Source organism: Pogona vitticeps, chromosome 4, assembly GCF_051106095.1.
Source record: "Pogona vitticeps strain Pit_001003342236 chromosome 4, PviZW2.1, whole genome shotgun sequence".
NCBI classification, from domain to species: Eukaryota; Metazoa; Chordata; class Lepidosauria; order Squamata; family Agamidae; genus Pogona; species Pogona vitticeps.
The window spans coordinates 26,976,778-26,993,032 of NC_135786.1; the positions used below are offsets into that span (position 1 = coordinate 26,976,778).

Genomic DNA, 16,255 nt, shown 5'->3' on the forward strand with positions numbered 1-16,255 from the left:
ATTGTTTACAGTTGGAAAGGAAAGGAAAACAACTGACAGAACTATAAATATAGGGAGATCACACGCACAAATTCAACTCATCATTGCAACTCCACCCTACACCATACACACAGGAGAACAACACTAATAGAGGGCACCAGATGTCAAAGAACAGCAGGCAGATAGCAGTGTAACAGCAGGCTTCATTTTCAGAAGTCATCAACACAAACATCATGGATTTCCTTCTATAGCTGTAAACTGGCACAAGGCTGGCTTGGGTAAGAACATTATTAAAATTAGTTTTCATGTGTGTCCAGTAATATGCTTAAAGGCTAAAGATTACTTAAAGTTATAATGTTTTTTACCTTTAAATGATGCGTTTTGGAGTTGTAATTTTTGTCTTTTGCTTTTCGATAGTGCCTTTTTAAGCTATAAGGACCTGCATTTTTAGAAGGTAATTGAAACATTCTCATTGGGTTTTTTCATTCTTAAAATATATTTCTAGTACAGTGGTGTCTCGCATTACGACGTTAATTCATTCCAGCGAAATCGCTGTAAAACGAAAACGTCGTAAAGCTATTTTAAAAAGCCCATAGAAATGCATTAAAACCCGGTTAATGCGTTCCTATGGGCTGGAAACTCGCCGTCCAGCGAAGATCCTCCATAGCGTGGCCATTTTCGCTGCCTGTGCAGCGAGGAATCCATCCCAGAAAACAGTGGGCAGCCATTTTGTTTACCCGGCGGCCATTTTGAAACCGCCGATCAGCTGTTAAAAAATCATCGCTTTGCGAGAATCAGTTCCTGAAGCAGGGAACTGATCATTGCAAAGCGAAATTCCCCCATAGGGAACATCGTTTTGTGATCTCAAAAACATCGACGTCAAGCGGTTTTGTCTTTAAACGGAGCGCCCGTCTTGCAGGGCACCACTGTATATTTTGGAATAAATTCTGACTTAAGTATTTACCTGCAACTTAAGTTTAGTTGTCACATTTTAAAATGTTTGTTACCTATAGTTTTTCTGTACCTGTAAGACTTTGTATTTTTACAATAACTCAGGTATTTTTGTGCTTATGGAACATGAAAGCAATGTACGTAAATAAATAAAGCTTGTAAAATTAAACAAGCAGATGTTCCCTGGAATTATTGCAAAAATGAAAAAAATATATACATTGATACTCAGATGAATTTTGATATTATTGGAAATGATTGTTTGATTTCATTCTGGAATTAACTCTTTTTTTGGGGGGGGGATAAATTACAGCAGTTATGAACATGGGCTTTTGCTTTTTCCCCAGAGGTCCATAAAATTCCGTAGTGCTCTTGGGGAGATGTTCAGGTGTCAGAATTAGAGATGGGGTATTCATATTTGTATAGGAATATGAATACCTCCGCACAGCTGGAATACCCCCATATCCGCCGGCAGCAGCGGCCTCGCTCTTCCAATCACTCCTGGAGCGCAGCTCAGCTAGCAACTCAGCAGTCTTGCACTCGTCCTCCCTCCCATTGCCAGGAGAGGCTAGCCGAGTGGGGCTCCGGGAGTGATTGGAAGGAAGAGCAAGGCCGCTGGAGGACATGTGAGTGGACAGGGGGCCAGACCTGTATTAAGTCCCCAGCTGTGTGGGGATATCCATATTCATATAAGAATATGAATATGGATATCCCAATTTGAAGAGGCACTTGTTCAGCAGGCTGAGGCAAAGAGGCAGTGCCAAAAGCAGCAAAACCAGGGAGTTGGACAGGAGACAGATTGTATTTGTCTTCAGTGTGGAAGGGATTGTCACTCTCGAGTTGGCCTTCTCAGCCACACTAGATGTTGTTCCAAGTCCTCCATACAGAGTATGTTACCATAGTCTCTCGAGACTGAAGGATGCCTACTATCCCCATCTCTAGTCAGAGTCCCTGACATAACCTAATGATGCTGGAGCTTTTAAGACAAAAAGCATGGATCCTACACAGACTTAAACTCCAACACTAGCAAGAATTTCAATGGGAGATTGCTCTGAACTGAATTCTATATCAACTTCTAACTTGGCACCATTCAAAGCATTACTTGCAGAAGTAAGGTAACTGTGGCTAAACCCGTTGATGGCCTCATAGTTCATTTCAAGCGTTGCACACCATTTTTAATTTACTATGCTGTGGGATAATCCTATATAATTATAATTTAAAGACTAATATTCCCTTGAATTTTTGCAACTCCCTTCTTTAGGGATGAGTCAGAAAGAAGAAATAGCATAAAACATGGGAGGAGTTAAAACTGGAAACTTGGACTTGTCTTCACTGAGTCAGGTGGCATTTTACCAGGATCATATAATGTGCACTGCCCATATTTTTAAATCTCACTCAGCAATTTTATCTTGAATTAGGCAGCATGCATTGGATGCAAATACCTGTCCAATAGATACAAATTGTATATTTTACCGGTTCTGGTGTTAGAGCCAGGTTCAATCTCTGTTCAGCCATGAAGATAACTGGGTGAACTTGGGCCACTAATTCTCCATCAGCCTCACTCACATCTTTAGAATGAAGACTCTGCAGTTAGAATAAAATGAGAGCAGAGAGGCCTAGCCTGCTTTGAGCTCCTTAAAGAAAAGGAGGAATATATTTATTTGTTTTATGTATAGGCCACCTTTCTCCCAATAAGGGGAATATAAACAAACTAGAATTATTCTAAGACTGTGGGATAGTCTTAGAATGTATTGAAAGTGAATCAGAAGTGTGTGTTGCCTCCAAGAAAAACATTTCTCAAAACGTGAACAAAGCAATTCCAAGTACAAAGTATGTAACAGTATTTAAAAACAACAATACAGGACCAGCACGTGTTTAAATGTATTTTGAGGTTGGCAGCCAATCATTTGCAAGATAGTTGAAATCAATCTGCAGAATTAGGCTCCTCTTTCCTGATCATCCCCCTCCAACCTATATCCACACCTTCCAAATCTCCTGCCTGCCCACTCCTGTTCAGTCCACCAATAGAATCTTTCCTGTGCGTCAGTTAAAAGTAATCCAGCCCAGGGGTCTCCAAACTACGGCCCACAGGCCACATCCGGCCCACCTTGCCTTTTATCTCACCCAGTGGGTGGGCATGCATGCACACGTGCACACACATGTCTTCCTTCAGCCCTCGGAAATCTGGAACATATATGTTGTGGCCCTCAGTCTGAAAAGTTTGGAGCCATAGCAAAAACAGACCCGTTGCCTCTTGTGGTTGTGCAGGGGGATTGGGTGGGAGCTGGTCCATATATATCTTTGCTTCTCTCTTCCTGAGGTTGGTCCCCCTTTTTGTTCTCTCTCTTTCCTCTTGTCCACATGAGGCTAAAGTTTCCTTTACACTCTGAGGCTAGTGCTTCCCTGCTCCCGCTCCCAAGGGGAGGGGATTTGCACTAACAAGTAAATAAAGGAAAATCAAAGGGGAGGAACAAGGAAGTAGGAGATCTTATGCTGGATGTTTGAGTCCCTCCACCTTGCTTTCTCAGGAATATTTCATGCTTCAGGGAATAATTCATGGCTTGAGTGCGGAAGGGGGAGGCAGCTTCTTGACTCGCAGTCTACGATATTCAGGCAAATCCCATCCTCTTTGGGAACAAAGAGAAACAAAGGGAGTGGTACGAATTCTCCTCTGGAAGGTCCCTGTATTTAAAAGGTACCAAGAATAGATGTTCTTCCAAAGCCTCAGAGCTGCGTAGGGGCAGATCCATGTGTTGGGATAGGCTAGAAGGAAACAGCTGTACTTCTTTCTATATACTGTACTGTCGTCCTGATTCCTAAATGCTGGCTAATTACACAGTACATTTTAGAGAATGTAATGTAAGTAAATGTAATCAGTTGCTAAATCAGTTGCACTACCTGAATTTTCAAGGCCCTGTGAAACAACATCTGTCAATTTCAGTTCTCTTTTCTGGTTGCTTTCATTTTATATGACTGCAGTTGCAGAGTCCTTTTAGTGCTACTGAATCTACTAGCTAAAATCTTCTCATTCTGAAATTTTCATTTTCAGAATTGAGTACTGTACTACGTGATTTCTGACAGAAAAAAGATAGCATATAGATAAAACAAATAATCATATAAATCTTGGCAATATAGGATTCACTCTTAAGACTTACACACAGGACGTTTGGCTGATATATGGTCCTTAGCAGAGTCTGGCTTAACTCCATTATCCACTCAATCTATTTAAAAATGAAACAGGTTTGTTTGGGCAAAACAGTTTACTTTTCTGAGCCAAAATACTGTAGGTGGCTAAAACAGTTTGCATTTCTGTTTAAGCTAGAACAGTTTACATTTCTGTAACTGGGCTGGCTACATCAGAGTTTGGAAAAGTTACTTTCTGGATTGCAAGTCTTTCAAAAATAATTTTCCCAAGCCCCTGAGCTGCCTGCCTTTCCTCAGACAGCAGCAAAGTAACAAGGATCACTTGAATCTTCAGCAATGTCCTCCAGTCCCTGCGCCTGAAGTTTAAGGACAAAACGATTCATCTGTGGTGTTTTACTGCCACACAGAACTCACCGACCCGAGCAGTTTCTAGTCATTTGTCAAGGAGTACAGATGTGGTAGCCATGTGCCTTGATTTTTGATGAGCAAAATTATGTCAATATAGATGCAGACGGCTCTCCTGACAAGTTATTGGCCCAGTGCACACGATGGAAAGGTTCTCCCTGTTTTCAGAAGGCAGGAGATCAAAATCATGGCACATGACAGATCTTTTGTCACAAGCATAGACTGACGTCTGCTTAAATTCAAAGCCAATATGTCAGGTATGTGGACTATTTAGCCAACTGTAAAATGCTGCAAAGGGAAGTTTTAAAAGTATATAAAGCAAGAGGTGAGCAACACTGGCCTTCCAAATGTTCCTGGGTCACAGCTTCCATCACACCTGGCCATTGGCTATTCTGGCTAGGGAAAATGGGAACTTATACCCAACTCAAGTGTTTTCGGTAATATAAACATTCAGAAGCAAAGAAAATATGATTATATTAGTTGTCGTTAGTTCAGTTATATTTCAGCCACTGACTATAACAAAAATGAAAGGAGAACATTAGAACAAAATCAATCAATAAAACTAGAGGATGAAGATTGTTACACATTCTGAGGAGTGTATGTGTGCGTGTGTGTGAAGTTGATTCAGACTTATGGCAATCCTTTCCAGGGTTTTCTAGTTACTCAGAAGTGGTTTACAATTCCCTTCTTCTGAGAGCATCCTAGGACTGTGCGGCTTGCTTGTGACTTTACACAGGGTAGCTCTTATCTCTGGAGGCATAAGTAGGGAACCAAAATGCCAACCTCTGGCCAGATACCTAAACCATTGAGCTATCCAGCTAGCTATCCTGAGAGGACTTATCCTATATCATTGGAACAAGTGCTTAATTTATTGAGTCTGTAATTGGACAGGGTTCAAAGAACAAACACCCAAATTACCATTGGCAACATGTAAATGAAAAGCATTTTAGAGAAAGCTGGAATGATCAATATACCATTATATAACAACCATATTGTAAAGAGAGTATATTAGTAATTTTAGATATAGTAAAATGTGATAAGAAATGTAATTGTTTGGATACAACTGCAAACATTTTAAACAACTCTCCCAGTCACACTTGGGTTGGTTAGGGTACCCCTACAAATGAGTAAAGTTTGCTCTGGCATTACGGGGATTAAAAATGCTGAAATTTGAACAAATATTTATGGTGCCAGTTACACTAGCAAAAGATGGAAGCACAAAAGCATGTGATATAGCTGGAGTCTGAGTGAAATTCAAATCCTTTCTTGAATGTCAATCATTGAGTCGTGAGCAAGGCTCAAGTTGACCTCATTGGACTCTATTCTTCATCTGTGGAACTAAGCAATCATTTGACAGCTACATACAACAAAAGGAGTATGCTAGATACATCACTTACTAGATTGGCCATGTTCTACCATTTTCTTGCTTTTTTCCCTTTTGGGTAACTTTCCTAAGGAAGCAAGAAATTGAACATATTTTTTGCTTTTTATAAATTGTTGTTATACAGTAGTTGTCAGGGCCGTTCTCTCTCTCCCACACTATAAAATTAAAGTTTAAAAAGTAAAAAATGAAAAATCTTGCACATAATAGCAGAAAGGTATAATACTGAGTGAGAGCAATGGTGATATTCTGTATACATTTTTATTTTTCAGTCTAGTTCTCAGTCATAGATTAACTTCTTGTCAGACAGAAGCAGGATCAGTCCCTTTCATCTTCACTTAAACAAATTAAAATATAGCAGTCTCTTTTTTGTTTGCTTGTTTTTGTTTTGCCTGATCTACTTGCACAGACTAACTGCCTACTTCTTCAAAGGGCGAGCAGATTGGCAAGGGAATGGTTAATAATCATAGCTCATTATTCTGGTAACTCTGGAAATTGTAGTCTCAAAAAACCCTCAGAGGGTGATTAAATGGGCATATAGGTCTCTATTTGGTTCACTTTTGGTGTGGTTTGGTGTGCCCTATTTTCTGGTGACCAAATGTGTTTGCATCCCACCTCTTTATAAGCTGCCCAACTCCTTTCTGGCACAGTGTGAAGGCTGACGTTTTGTTTTGTTTTGATGCAATTGGGAGTGCTCCTGATTATCCTGTTCTGTTGCCTGTGTGGTTAGTTCACTCACACCTAAATAGAGATGTGGGTGATGTTATCTGAGGTGACAACTCTGCAAAATTTTCAGTGGGTGTTGACATTAAAAGGGAGGGTGGAGAAATCTCCTCCTCTGTTTTCAACTTCTTTTAAAAATATTTCCCTAACTGATACAGTGCAATTCTAATACATTGGGGGTGTCTTTCAATACAATATGCATAATAGTAGATCATGCTAGATTGATGCATTGCTGTAGCGCTATGTCATTTACTTTATTTAACAAAAAAGGGGGAAGTTATTGTGGCCTGTGGAATGGTGGCCACATACAAAAAAGAGGCAGGAGGAGTGGGGGTGAGGGAGTCAGTCACCTAGGATTAAAAACGTTTAGTGCAAACCAGTTTGCTCCAACTTCTCCCGTCTGGTCATGGCCTCTGAATCTGACTCAGCAGGAGGCAGCTTCACATCTTAATAAACCTATTTCCCACATCACAAGTAACAGAGGGAAAAATAGAAGTTGGTAAATGTATATCTGGAGTTGGCCCTGTAGAATTTATTCCCCAGAGGCATACCAATGATTTTTTTTGGGGGGGGGGGGGGTTCAGATCCATACCAATGACAGGCACTGCGTCCTTGATTTAATTCCTTCCTAGCCGTCTGAGAATTTGTAGGAGAGGAAGGCCTGAACTTGTTGCTGGAATGGTAGCAATTCAGTGTGGCAATTGATTTATTAAATGGAAGTGCTCATCACAGAATACAGATGTGAGGAGATTGGACAGGCAAGGATATGGTCAATAGAATTTACAGTCTGTACTTTATTCCCACCTTGGATGCTCTGTGTTCTTAAAACTAATGATGAAACCACCCAACTCTCTCAAGAGCTGCTGAAACCTCAGCATATTTCTGCTCTCTCCCTCCCTCTCTTTTAACCATGGCTTGCATCTCTCAGCAGCTCCCAGACCTTTCTCCACTAGTCCATTGTTGCTTTTATTAGGTCAATGACATACCCCGTCCACCCCCTCACCATTCAGCTAATTCTGTGCACAGAAACACCACTGCCACCCACCCATCGGTGCTGCATCTGCCTCTCTTCAGCCTGTGCAGGAAAATGACCTGGACCTTTGTATGCAGGGAGCTGAGAGGAGGATGTGTGCTGTGTGTGTGTGTGAGAGAGAAGAGGTTTCAGAGAGTGCCGTCTGCTTCGTGTATGAATGTGTGGTGGAAGGTTATGCATATTCATCAGGCTTGAGAACTAGCTAGTGGCAAAAGACTGGGATGAATTGTTGCATTTTATGGCTAGACCAGACTGGAAGTTTTGTCAGAATTTTCATGGCTAAGTTAGGAAATTTAAATTATAAACCTGTCTCCCTGAGAAAATCAGGAACAGAGTCTCCTGTGTGAAACAGCCACATCAGGGTAACACTAATAAGTAAATCCTGTTCATTGTGCTTCAGGTCAGGGAGCTGAAGCCATTGTCTGGTCTCCCACAAATCGTTTTTCTCGGCCAGTTGCCACCAGTCAGTGAACCCTGTGAGTGACAGTACCACCATCATGCTCCCCCAGGGGCCCTTGCTAGCATCTTCACTAAGATGAAAGGAACTATTATTTTATTTGTTATTTATACATGTATTTCTGAGTCAGCTTTGAGCTCCACAAGATGAGTTGCAATTTAAACAGTGGAAAAAAACTTCTATACAGCACGTCACTGTGGAATAAGTTTTATGCACACAGAGCACTTGAGAGGGGAAAAGGTTCTCTTTTCTGCAAACAACAGGTTTCATTGTAGTTCTGTATAAAATTAAAGAAGGCAAGAGACAACTTGATGGGAGACCTGATGATTTTAGACTTGCCTCTTCGCTACATTACGTGCTTGTTGCTGTTGTTGTTTTCAGTCTATTAGTAATTAGTTAGGGAGATAGCCAGATACAGATACAAATATAGAAACTTAGATGCATGTCAGTGGTATTAAAATACAGTAAAATAATTCCCTATTCTACAGTTGTGGTGTGCAGAACCCCATGTGGCTGATTTTAACGATGTGAAAGTCTCTGGCTTTGACACATAGCTAGCTGTCATTCAGATGTTTTTATTTGGTTCCTCCTCTCATTCTCTAACCCGTTTTTGTGGCCCCAACTCACCTCTTTGTCCAAAAATAAAAGAAAACTGGTGAATTGCTGCTGCTGGAACTTGTGATTCACCTTTGAAATCCCCGCATTGGAAAGAAAACTTAGGAATCCTTCCAATGGATGCACAAAGGTTTCTCCTCTGGCACTGAGACTGATACTGTATAGTTTTAATTGTAGGTTTTTATAAGTGGGGGGAGGTGACCCTTATTTTCTGAAGTGTCAGTTAAAATATTGCTGTATAGATTCAGTGGGAGGCTTGGGGGAAAAAACTGTATTGTGAAGCCAGATATTCCATGCGTTCTTTATTGACACATCTCCACAGATTGTCGCCAGCAAACAGATGGCATTACAGACAAATGACAGAATTGAGCCTTGCTGTTCCTCTTTTTTGTGCTCGGCTTGATTGTTCATAAGGCAGCTCTAGAGGTTTCCAGCAAAAATGGCTATAAAATCCTCAGTGGTTTTTCCTCTCCCTCAGCCGTTCTTCTGGATGATACTACAACTACTACAAAGATTGGCTCTTCGGGATTCCTTGGGAGAACAGAAGTCTCTGTTGGCTCATCAGAACACCCGCCCCTCAACATTCTACAGATGAGTAACATTTATTTATTTTGAGTCTGCTCTTCTGCCAAGATATATAACGCTGAAGGAAGCTGACAACTGTAGTTAAAAACAAAAATAAAATAAAATTTGTAGATTACAATAATGGTTAAAAATTTAAATCGTTGCAATAAAGATCATTAATACAAAGCTCATTTATTTTGTTTCTGCTTGAATCCCTTGGCTATCCTCTCCTTCCTCCTTTCCCACTTTTGCCATTGTAAAGGAGGCTCCAGTGTCTTCTCTCCTACTTTCACACACACTTCTGACTTTGTACCTTCCTCATTCTCTTTCTATCTACTGTCCTTTGGCAGTGTTAGTTTCATGCTGGAGCCATTAATTTATTTTTAAAACTGACCCAATACTGTTGTTGCTACCATGATCATCTCCTCTTGTCTTGGCTCAGATTCTTTCCTTGCTTTTCTTCACTGTTGGCTACAGTCCCGGGAAAACAGATAAATTAAAACAGAGAAAACAGTTAAAATTGTGGGTTACTAGTTAATCTAATAGTTAATTCAAATTCTATCCATATGGTTTGTGAGGACTTTTTGTACCCATCTAGTTTGATTAAGAGGCTAGCTACACAGGAGTTTATCCCACTCTTTAGCCCCTTGCTGGAATGGTTGTGATTGTTAAAAAAAAATGTCAGCTACATGACATTCTTGTTGCAACTTTTCAACCCAACCCTAATGGGGACCAATCCATCCCAGATGAGCCTACTGTGTATTTGGAACAATTAGAATCAGTCCAAAAAATCCATGTTTTTCTTGTTGTGTGATCACCTAGATCACTCCAGTGTGGGGTGGGGTGTGTGTTCTTCCTATACATCAGTGGTGATGTGTAGAAGTGGGTGTGGTCTGGCCATGACTGCAAATGAAACTCTCCATCCTATTTTCAAGTGAAAAAAGAAATTTTGGTTTCAATTTGATTTAAACAAATTAATTTCCCACTATTGTGTTGCATTACTTAAACGCTATGCCACTTACCAAAACTTAATTTTTGAAAAGGAGAAAAGGTGGAATGTGGGACTGAAACATGACATTTCATGGCCCGCTCTTTGGGTGCATAAAAGCTCAGCATTAATGTCCATCTGTAAACAAACGGAAGCAGGCTGTTTCCCAACCAGCTAACAGCAATTGCAAAAGAGAAGAGGAGGGAGAAGAGGGAGCGAGAAGAGGAGGGACACATTGTGATCAAACAGACCAAAACAGGGTAATCTAATGTCAATATATGATTGACTCGATCACAACTCCAGGGGCTGGAGGAGTGATTTCCTTGTGAATGGAAGGAGTAATCAAACTCTTCCCAGACTAGATCTCTCTTGTAGCTAATGTAGCCTAACCACAGTCACCATGTTAATGCCATTTGGCCCTTGTTAGATTATAACCTAGTAGATTACCCTGTTTATTTTATCCCAAGCTCTGATTTTTGCATGTCAGTCCACTGCTAAAGGTACATTTACAAAGAATGCTCATACGTTTGACTTGTCTAGAGTCACAAGAGCAGTGACAAAGTACAGCTGTTTGATTATCATTGTTGTAAATAGGAGATCCTTCAAAGAAAAGATAAGAAAAGAGGTTTAGTATGAATATATGTGAAGATCAGCAGTAAGTGCTTATTATTAGCAATGGGGTTTAAACTCAGCAGTGATGCCCCCAGCATATTGTTCAGTTTACAGCAGCAATGATAAAAGTAAATTTCATTTTAGGAAAATAACTGAAAATAAAGTTCTTGGTACTATTAATGGCTGCATGCAGGTTGGAAAGCAAATTGAAATAATAATGATCAGAAAAGATGAACTGTTATGATTAAGAGGTTGTAGCAATTTCCTCGCAAAGAAAGGCTAAAGTTGTGTTTGGTCTGTCTAGTCTAGAGAAGAAAAATCTGGAGGGAACCCCATGGAAGGCACTTTAAAATGCTATGAAATATGAATGTAGAAAAAGATTGCATCCTCCAGATTCAGTCAAAAGAGGCACACATACCAACAGAAGAAGTATGTAGTTATTGCCCTTGTGTTTTCCTGTTTTCTATATTTGAAATAGCAATGAAACCTACAGAAGATCTCATGCAGATTTGCTCACCCTGATTTTGTTTTTCTGGCCAAAAAGAATATACTTTGCACATGCTTAGATGCATTTTGCACTTCAGTTCTTTTTGAAACATAAAATATTTTGCTCAGTAAAAAAGGAATATTACATGTACATAATGAGAAGGCATTTACTAGGGGCTTCATAAAACTTAAGAACATTATCCCAAAATGTTCCTTATTATTGTTTTGGGAAAACATTGCCTGGAAAGGCAATATAAAAATATTTTTCACAAATAAACGTGCTAGCTAATGTTTATATTGAGTCTGTTTATGAAGATGTCCCTTATTTGCCTGGGGAACAAGAGACATCTAGTGGGGGGAAAAATACAGTAAAATATTAAGAATCTCAGCTTCAGAGCTGTGGTAGATGTGTCTTATGTTGACGGATTCATTAAAGTTACATTTTTAAGGGCAGGTGAGGGGTTTAGTTCAAATCATTTCCATTACTGGAAACATAGACACCCCCCCCCAAGATTTAGCTGAACCCAGAAGGGCACTTCAGACCTGTACCACTGCTTCATGGGACAAATGACCTTTCCACCCTGAAATGACCAAAATGAAAACTGAATAGCCCAGGAATCTTTATTTTCATTAATGCTTTGAGCTTCAGAACTGCAGATATACTGCAAAAATTGCATATCTTTTGGTTTCAGCTCTCTGAACATACTGGGAAAGAACAGGGAGTGACAAAATGGAGTGTAATGACCTTTAAAAGTTCTTATCATTAGCAGCCCTCAAGTCTTACAAATGTAAAGCTGGGGCTTTCTTTATTGAAGTCTTTCTCTTCTCTGCCTCTAATCTTTCCTAGCATTACTGTCTTTTTAAATTTAATCATTGTAGCTTCTAACAGAAGTCCAGACCTGATTTGAACTAGTGCCCATTTGTTTTTTTCAGGTGGTCCATAGCACCTTTCTCTTTCAACCCCACAATTCAAATGAATTGATTCCCCCCACCCCATCTGCTTTCTTGATAGTTAGTTTTCACATTCATAGGCAGCAATTGGGAATAACATAGTATGGGTAATATTGGCTATGGTTTCCAGCAACACATTCTTATACTTGAAGATTTTTTCTAGTTCTTTCATAGCACTCCTTCCAACTCTCACTCAGAGAGTGAGCCGTCCCCCCACATGTCTGGGGCAGGAAAAAAGGAAGAGGCATAATTGAGGTGTCGTGCAGGGTGGAGAGCTTGGGGGTATGTAGATGAAAGAGTGAGGGAGGCATAAAAGGGGGCGGTGCCAAAGAAAGGGGGAAGGGTGGACGGTTTCCTAATGGAGGACTTGAATTCAGGCATGGGGGCTACTAGAAAAGTAGTAGTCTGTGAGGAGAGAAAGGAAGGAGGACCTCAGGTCTTTAGGGTGCTGGAAAAGAGTGAGTTAAGGGGAGAAAGAAGAAATGTGGAAGACAGAGGAAAGAATGCCTCAGGAATTGGAATCCAGTTAGAGGGGCTGGACCCGTTAGAATGGACAGTTTAGTATTTCCCCGCAGATAAGGTCCCTCAAATAATGTAATTCGCCAGAGGCGATGCCAGTCAGTTACAAGCCTCAAGAGGGGAATTGGGCTCGGCACCCCTGCTGTGGGACTATTTGTGCAACAAGGAGCGCTCCCCTGAGGAAACCTACTGATCAGGAATGTTTCGGGCCGGCTCCACGTTAAAGGGTGAAAGTCCAGATGTTGGTCTCGAGTTATCATGGACAGACGTTCAGTTAGAAATTGGCCGTGTTGGCTCCCCTGAAATGGCTGTTGATTCTCCTATGTTAGCTGTTAATAAAGATTTGGATAAGAAAAACACGACTCCCCTGGTTATTCCTGCCAAAAGAGAGGAACTGCTAAATCTTCACACAGAACCCATTCAAACCTTTCTTCAGTTTCAACTACGATTTTGCTTTTCCATTTTTAATCTTCTCAGACCTTGTTTCAATTTGTTCACTGGAAATTGTTAAGCAGAGGTTGGGCAGTCATATATCAGGACTGCTTTAGTTGTGGATTCCTGCATAAGCAGGGAATATGGCTGGATCTGTGCTTCCCAACCTTGGGTAACCCAGGTGTTCTTGGACTGCAACTCCCAAAAACCCTGACCAGCACAGCTGTTGCTGAAGACTTCTTGGAACTGCAGTCCAAGAACACCTGGATTACCCAAGGTTGGGCACCACTGGGCTCGACAATGCTTGGAGTCATTTCCAACTTTTCAATTCTGCGATTTTGGGAATCTAGAAAGAATGTCAGGAACACCACCAGCTGTAATATAGCTTTGTTTGATATGGACATGGTGCACTGAAAACTTTCTGTCCCACCACTTCCTAATTCCTGGCTCATTTATGTGGATACTCTCATATCTGTTTCCATAATCAGCTGGCCTTACTCCCATCCCTTGCCTCTCCTCCCTCTGTGACATCACACAGATCAGCTCCAATGTCACAAGGACCCACACCCTAGTTGCTGGGTTTGACTCCGAAATCTTAGAGACTGGGATGCTAAATTATGTACTTTGAAAACCCAAATATTTTACTTAATCATTATCAGGCCCATTTTCCTGTCATGGATGCTTTAAGCCATGCCAATGTCTTCACTGGAGAAGCACATAGCACCTCCCACTCACTCAGGTCAAGGTGCTTAAGTATTGAGAGCCAGCCAAATTATTTGGGTCCAATCAAGAGAAAATTCCTTGAGAAGTTGCCTTTCTTCAAGTGTTTGTTCTTAAGTGTTTTAAACAGGTCAGTCATCAGGATGTTTATCAGTTGCTAGGCTAGGCAGACAGACATCCCCTCTGATATTAAAGAGGAGATAGATTTAAGGGCTCCTGGTGTCTTTGAATGATTTTTTCAGGTATGAGGAATCAATGTTGTTCTTCTTCTAGGAAGAAAAAAAAACTTTTTGCAGCAAGGATGGGGGCTTTACCTTTAATGAACTTACTTTCCCAGACACCAATTGTTACATAAAGATGTGTGAGAAATTAGGAATGTGCAAACTTCCAACTGGTTTGTGCCCAAGTAAAGGGCACACAGATGAAGTGCCCTGTGTGCTTTTAGTGAATTCTGATCTGATTTATGTCCAGTTCTATAGAGTGGTCTTAACCGACTAGATAGGCGGGATATAAAATAAATAAATAAATAAATAAATAAATAAATAAATAAATAAATAAATAAATAAATAAATAAATAAATATGTATTTGTATTTTTATGGTTTTCTATGAAAACTCCATTCATGTCAGTGGAGAAATGGGAAAAGGCCAGGTCATAGACCAAATGATACAGGGAGGATGGAGGGACACTGATAGCATTCTGTGTAGCTGTGTACACTGTTTTCCTTTGATCATTCCTTTTGTTTCCAGCTTTCAGGAGAAAGATACTATCTAGTTCCAAAGGTAGTCAATGGAGATGGAGTGATTTTAAAAGGGCTACAGGTATACTTTGCTTTCTTTTTCAAAAAGCAATGCAGGAAACCTGCTCTTCGCTACGCTTTTTCCTCCATTCTCTCTGCCTCCCACCCTACTTGCTCTCTACATCTGAAATTAATGCAGCCACAGCCCAGATTTTGATGTTTTAATCAATGATTTTACAGCAGGAAAGACAAGGGAGGCTCATTTCTAAGATGGAGGGCATCCTCTCCTTCACCTTCATGAGATTTTCTTTCTCTTCTCTGCATCTGTTTATTTATTTAAAATAGTTTTATCCCACCTTTCTCCTTAAAAAGGACCCAAGGCAGCTTACAATTATTAAAGTACGTACAGTATTTAAGCTAAAAACAGGGAGTGTACAATACTAAAAGGATCAAATGAGTACAATATTAAAAAAACTAAAACAAAACTAAAACACATTCAATGCAGTAAGGTACAACAGTCCACTAAAAAAGCCCTACTTGGCAGCTCATGGAAAGCTTGCCTGAAGAGAAAGAGCTTCACCTGCTTGCAGAAAGACAGTAAAGATGGGGCCAGCCTAACCTTCTGTGGGAGGATGTTCCAGAGTCTGGGAGCAGCAATAGAGAAGGCCCTCTCCTGTGTCCCCACCAAACATACCTGTGAAGGTGGTGGGATGGAGAAGAAGATCTTTCCTGATGATCTTAAAACATGAGCAAGTTTATAAAGGAAAATCCAGTCCTTGAAATAACTTGGGCCCATGCCGTTTATGGCTTTATAGGTTAGAATTGGAGATGGTGGTATTCGTATACAAATACAAATATCTCTGTGCAGTGGACTTAACAAGGGGCCGGCCCCTGCAGCTGGCCCGTACACTCACATGTCTGGCAGCAGCCTCACTCGTCCTTCCAATCACTCCCAGAGCTCAACTCTCTTGCTGCTTCGCTAGCGACTCAGCAGCCATGCAGGGAGACTCGTCTTCCCTCCCACTGCCTGGAGTGGCCAAGTGAGGAGGAAGACAGCGGGTCTCTGGAGTGATTGGAAGGATGAGCGAGGCTGCTGCTGGACACATGAGTGGATGGGCCAACTGCAGGGGCCACCCCCTTGTTAAGCCCAGATGTGCAGGGGTATTAGTATTGGTATACGAATACCCCCATCTCTAGTTAGAATCACCACTTTGAATTCTGCCTGGAAATGGATTGGCAGCCAGTAGAGCTGCTGTAAGAGGGGGTTATGTGATCCCTATGTCCAGCCCCAGTTAGCAATCTAGCTGCTGAATACTAGATTTAATATGAGGCACGTTGCTCTTCTTTTTAAAAATTCCTCTGGGCTCTTTGCTTCACCTTGTAGTTGCCTCAGGAATCCATCGTTCGTTTAGTCGTGTCCGACTCTTCATGACCCCATGGACCAGAGCATGCCAGGCCCTCCTATCTTCCACTGCCTCCCAGAGTTGGGTCAGATTCATGTTGGTTGCTTCGGTGACACTGTCCAACCATCTCATCCTCTGTCGTCCCCTTCTCCTCTTG

The 16,255-nt window shown here is 41.0% G+C and overlaps 1 long non-coding RNA gene across 1 annotated transcript; it reads right to left on the reverse strand.

Moving 5' to 3' along the window:
- Positions 1 to 8,188: 8,188 nt before the first annotated feature.
- Positions 8,189 to 15,526, reverse strand: LOC144588967 (uncharacterized). Its single transcript, XR_013544757.1, has 2 exons — positions 9,644 to 15,526; positions 8,189 to 9,345 (listed from the first exon to the last, which is right to left on the reverse strand). It is a non-coding gene; the product is annotated as an uncharacterized LOC144588967 (long non-coding RNA).
- Positions 15,527 to 16,255: the final 729 nt, after the last annotated feature.